A 6,142-nucleotide genomic window follows, 5' to 3' on the forward strand; every position below is an offset into this window, starting at 1 on the left:
TGCTCCCCAGGACCAGCCTGGCGGCTCCCGGGAGCCTGCCCGGGGGCGCAAAAGGCGGGCGCCCGCCTGGTCAAGTGCGGAGATCGTGGACCTCATCGAGGTTTGGGGGGAAGCCTCCAATGTCCACGATCTCCGCACTAGCCACCGGAATGCGGCCGTCTACGGCCGCATGGCTGCCAGCCTGGCCGCCAGGGGCCACCAGCGCAGCCAGGAGCAGGTGCGCTGGAAAATTAAGGACTTGAGGCAGTCCTACTCCCGGGCCTGCCTGCCAGGGGCCGACCCGGAGGCTTGCCCCCACTTCTATGCCCTGGACCGCCTCCTGGGGGCTCATGCCATCCCTGCCCCCTGGGACGTGATTGACCCCGGGGCAGAGGGACCTCTCCTGGACACAGAGGAGGAGGAAGAGGGCTCTGAGAGCCAGGAGCCTGCCGCCAACCTGCCCAGGACCCGGGACCCCCGAGGCACGCCACAGAGCCGCTCGCCTGTGTCGTCTGAGGCCGGGGAGGCGTCCACCTGTGAGTACCCTCGTGTTCCCCTTATGTGTACGGGGGGCCGGGGCAAGAGGGAGCCCCGGGACCGTGCGCCTGGGCCTTGCCCACCAAGGAGCAGCAGCTGGGGATCCTGCAGGGGCCCTGGCCTTGCAGAGGGGAGCTGGGTTTCACACACCTGGGCCTCTGGGGTAATTGAGTGCTGGTCTTCTTGCACCACAGCCGCAGCACCTGGGACTGCAGGGCGCACCACACCGCCTGCAGCAGCTGCCCGTGCCTGGGCAAGCAGGACAGCCAGGAACCAGGAGGACTACCAGAGGCAGCATCTCCGGTTCCTGGATCAACAGCTCCGTCTCCAGGACCACTGGGTCCAGGAGGTCCTCAGGCTGCGCCAGAGGAGTCTGGAGGCCCTGGAGGAGCAGGGCCATGCCCTGCGAGGCCACCTTCAGAGCCTGCTGGACCGCTTCCCATTTCCTCCTCCCCCTGCTCCCCCTCTTGCTCCCCCTCTTGCTCCCCCTGCTCCCCCTGCTCCCGCTCCTGCTTCTGCTCCTGCTTCCTCCACACCCCCTGTCCCTCCTGCCCCCCCCTCCACAACCATTCCCCACCGACGCCCCCGGACCCGCAGTGTGGTGAGACGGGAGAGGCAGCCGGACTCCCACCCCTGAGCTTTCCTTTCCCTTCCTCCCTTCCCTCCCCTTCCCTTCCAGCTCCCTTGTCCCAGGTTTCCCCCTCCCTTCTCCCACCTTCATTCCTCCCTCCCCCCACTCCAGTTATGTGAAATAAACAGACGTTTTTGTTTGAAAAACAGGTGTCTTTATTTGACAGTAGATAGGGAGGGGAAAGGGGAAGGGGGGTAGGGTGGAAGAAGGCCCCAGTGGGGCATGCAAGGGAGAGGTCCTCCTCCACTTGGAAGCTCTCCCGCAGGGCTTCCTGGATCCGGATGGCCCCCCGCTGGGCTTCCCGGACGGCGGCGGTGAGGGGCTGACCGTAGTGTCCAGCCATGCGGTCAGCCTCAGCCATCCAGGCTGGCAGGAAAGCCTCCCCCTTCCGCTCACACAAATTGTGGAGCACACAACATGCCGCCACCACGGGAGGGATGTTGTGCTCGGCCAGGTCCAGACGGGTGAGGAGGCATCGAAAGCGGGCTTTCAGTCGCCCGAAGGCCCCCTCCACCACGATGCGGGCCCTGGTCAGCCTGGCATTGAAGGCCTGGCGGGAGGGATTGAGGTGCCCAGTGTAGGGCTTCATCAGCCATGGCTGCAGTGGGTAGGCGGCATCCCCCACCAGGCCCACGGGCATGTCCACGTCCCCGACCCTGATGTGGCGGTCGGGGAAGAAGGTCCCGTCCTGCAGCCTCTGGCACATGGAGGAGTTGCGGTACACCCATGCGTCGTGTGCTTTGCCGGACCAGCCCACATTAATGTCCGTGAACTGTCCCCGGTGGTCACACACGGCCTGCAGGATCACGGAGAAGTACCCCTTTCTGTTGACGTACTGGGATGCCTGGTGTTCCGGGGCACGGATGGGGATGTGCGTTCCGTCGATGGCCCCCCCACAGTTGGGGAAGCCGAGGGCGCCGAATCCCCGGATGACGGCGTCCGGGTCGGCGAGGCGGACCATCCTGCGGAGCAGCACCCGGTTGATGGCCTTGACCACCTGCGGAGAGAGACACAGCAAAGCGCCAATCAGTGGGGCGCCCGGGTGGCTGGGAGCGTGCGTGCCCTGGCAGTGCCCCGCGCCCCACTCCCGGAAGCAACCCCCCCGGCGGCGTGTAGTACGGCCGGGACAGCCCGACCCCTCCGGTGCAGGGCGCTTTCGCCTCCTCCCGCCCCCTCTTTGTCCCTTGGGCGGCCCATCCCCTCCTCGCAGGCCCCCTCCCCCCCGGCTCGGTGGCCGACGAGTGCCGTACCTGCATGAGCACCGCTCCGACGGTGGATCTCCCCACGCCGAACTGGTTCCCGACGGATCGGTAGCTGTCCGGCGTGGAGAGCTTCCAGAGGGCGATGGCCACCCGCTTCTGGAGGGGGATGGCGGGTCTCATGCGAGTGTCCCTTCTTTGCAGGGCAGGGGCAAGCCACTCGCAGAGCTCCAGGAAGGTGTTCCTCCTCATCCTGAAGTTCTGGGTCCACTGTCGGTCCTCCCAGCGCTCCAGGACGATGCGGTCCCACCAGTCGGTGCTGGTGTCCAGACGCCAGATGCGGCGGGGCACGCCAGTGCCGGGGCGCCGCCGCGGCTCCTCCACGGCCCCCAGGGCGGCCAGGTGGAGAGGCAGGGGGCTGACGTTCACGAGGTGGTGCCAGGCAGCCTCGAGCCATTGCTGGCAGGCTTGCAGCAGCAAGTCCAGAACGTGCACCAGAAGGTGCAGGGCGAGCTGTGGCTCCATGTTGCCACCTGCGGCGGCCCCCCCAAAGGGAAGCACCGACACAGACGGGCACAGAGACCAACGCTTTGCTGTCCCTCGGCGAGGTTGGCAAGCAAGCAGGAAAAGCTGAGAACCGGCTGTCCAGGGGGGTCCCTTTAAGCTCGAGCCTCAGATAGCCTCAGACAGCAGCCACACAAAGCAACTACTGACCTGATGCCCTGCCAGAACCAGTTTCAGCCGCCCTTAAATGCCCCCCTGCGTCCAATCAGTGTGGACGCGCTAGTTTGAATTAGCAAAACGCTAATTCGAACTAGCTTTTAGTTCTAGACGCGTTAGTTCGAATTAGCTTAGTTCGAATTAACTAATTCGAACTAAGTTAGTTCGAATTAGCGCTGTAGTGTAGACGTACCCTTGATGAAGTATCTAGTAACTGGCCCACAAGCATCGCTATCCATGGATGAGTGCACTGAGGGACAGAAATTACACTGAACAGATATGGCTTTTAACAGCCCTCTGTTATCCATCCTTTCACTTGCATGGTGGGCTAGGAAATATGTGTGCGTGTGGGGGGGAGCATGGGGTACAACAGAGCCACCACCAAATGTGGTAAGCAAAACGGGTGCAAAAATCTGCCCATGTAGGAATATCCTTTGTACAGTTCCAGAATCCTCATCTCCAGCAGACTCAGAAGTGCTAACTCTACCATGCAGCTAGTGATTCCTATAGTACCAATGGTCCATGGTGACCTCACAGGGTATGCAAGGCACATAGCTGATTTTCACTTCCGCATCACACTGCAATGTAAATTCTGTGGGTTTAGGCAGGGATCATATCATGTAGGGTGGTGTGTTCCTGATTCTTCCTCCCCTTTGACTGGCATGCTGGGAAAGTGGTGCTGTGACAGAGCAGGGAACACAATGCAATGGCCTCAGATCTCACTTCACCTGAAGCAACATGTCTAGCCTTTCTGTGTATAACTGAGGCTCATCTTCCTCTCACCCCGACCTCCCAAGCTGTGTGGTAGAGGGGATGACTTAAGGCCTTATCTTGTAAAATGTTTTCATGTGTCTGGGGACAGCCAACATTACTGCTTTGTAGTTGCTGATCACATCTTGCTCCTGCTTCTGTTAGGGACACTCACATCATCCTATCACTACAAAAAGACATCCAAGCCTTTTAAAGACTTGTCAAATAAAAATCTTATGTGCACAACCTTCAATCAGCTCCAGGCTACAGCTCAGACCACTTTGCTAACCCACCCACTATGCCCCACTCACATCACCTCCCTCTTGCTTCCTAATACCCCAGCTATGAAATATTCTTTTAGTACTTCTTTATCTCTTTCATATCTCTCCAAAAGCGTATTTCTTCAGCATTGTTTCCACAGACTAGCCAGGGGAGAATTAATGATGGAGGTATGGATCACATGGCTTTTTCTAATTAGTGCATCATCTCATTTCTGTAAACCTGCTTTACTTTCCTATTATGTTTGTAGCCCGCCGTGTCTTTAGCTAGAATGTGGGCTCTTCTGGGCAAGGACCTATTTGCTCCTGGTTTCTATAATGGGACTGGTGTATCGCTAGGCATAAATAATTATAATGAGACACCTCTCTTGAAATTTTACATCCAGGAACAAATATCCAATCTGTGATTTAAGAGCTACTCTGCACGAAATATTTAAGGAATAACAATGACAGAGCCTATCATCATTTAAAAATTACCATGTTCCTAAAAGAAGTCAGAAGAGATGGCCTCACTTGCCCATATAGCTTATGGAATGGCTAAATCCAGTAAAAAAATAAATTACTAAGAAATCCCTAGATTCTTAGTATGAATTCAGTTTCTCCTTCAGCACTTAATTTAATGACTAAATAAACAGATTCTCAAATTAATCTGACATCACACACTACTTTAAGTATAAAGATATTGTTTTGTTCCATATGAGAGGAGTCTATTTTACTACTGAGTATCAGACAGAAGACAGTGAACTAGTGTTGATATACTTGAAAGGTTTGATAGCTTGAATTTTCTCCGTAAAATGAATTTCGGTCTTTGTGCCAGCACTTTTGGCATGTCACAGGCGTACTGAAATTGCCATTCTGAAATTATTATTCTCCTAGTCTCTCATCCTGTCCCTGGCAGTGGCCTATAATAGATGCTTCAGAAGAAGACAAAAAACATCAGTATCTAAATGAGAATAAAATCTCTGCTCATTAAGGATTTCCCAATTTCTGAGGGGACATTTCCCTCAAGGTACAGTTAGATGTTGGTGAGGCAAACTCAAACACTGTAGTTGTACACCTCTGTGGGGGGAAAGTAGAGAAGAGAATGTCCTTTCAAACCCACCTAAAAGGACAGCCCTTTTGCTATCTCTCCATTTGTACTTGATTTAAATGCCTGTTTATGGTTTGACTTACTGTAACTACATGGCATGATTAACCATGCTCACAACAGGAGGGTTGTACGAGCAGCTTTGTCTCTGAAACACAGAAACTTTAAAAGAGATGACATGAGAAGTCATTCTTCCATTCTACTCTATGCTGATTGGGCCTCAGTTGGAGTATCGTGTTCAGTTCTGGGCACCACATTTCAAGAAAGATGTGGAGAAACTGGAGAAGGTCCAGGGAAGAGCAAAAAAAAAAAAAAAAAAAAAAAAGATTAAAGGACTAGAAAACATGATCTAGGAAAGAGAAGACTGAGAGGGGATATTATAGCAATTTTTAAGTATCTAAAAAGGTGTCACAAGGAGGAGGCAGAAAAATTGTTCTCCTTGGCCTCTGCAGATTACCGCAGAGGGCTTACATTACAGCAAGGGAGGTTTAGGTTGGACATTAGAAAAAATTTCCTGCCTGTCACTGGAATAAACACTGGAATAAATTGGCTGGGGATGTTGTGGAATCTCTCTCACTGAGATATTTAAGGGCAGATTAGACAGATACCTGTCAGGGATGAACTAGACAGTGCTTGGTCCTTCCGTGAGGACAGGGGACTGGACTCGATGATCTCTCGAGGTCCCTTCCAATTCTATGATTTTATGATTCTATGAGCTGAATTGTAAATACCACTTTGTGGATCTCTACTTTTTTTCCATCTGAAATAAAAACTTGTGGTTTATTTTAATAGACAGATAAGAGGAGAGGAGGCAAGAGCAGAAGGAATTAAGGAGTAGCTTGGGAAATAGTGGATGTGCCACTTTCAAATGGCCTGTCTCCCCCCTCCCCCGCACATATAAAAATAACTTGTAACTTGGACAATTTTCCGTAATCAGTTCATAGAAGCTGCTTGACACCAG

This window comes from Pelodiscus sinensis, chromosome 13 (genome assembly GCF_052426305.1).
Source record: "Pelodiscus sinensis isolate ZL-2025 chromosome 13, ASM5242630v1, whole genome shotgun sequence".
Classification (NCBI taxonomy): Eukaryota; Metazoa; Chordata; order Testudines; family Trionychidae; genus Pelodiscus; species Pelodiscus sinensis.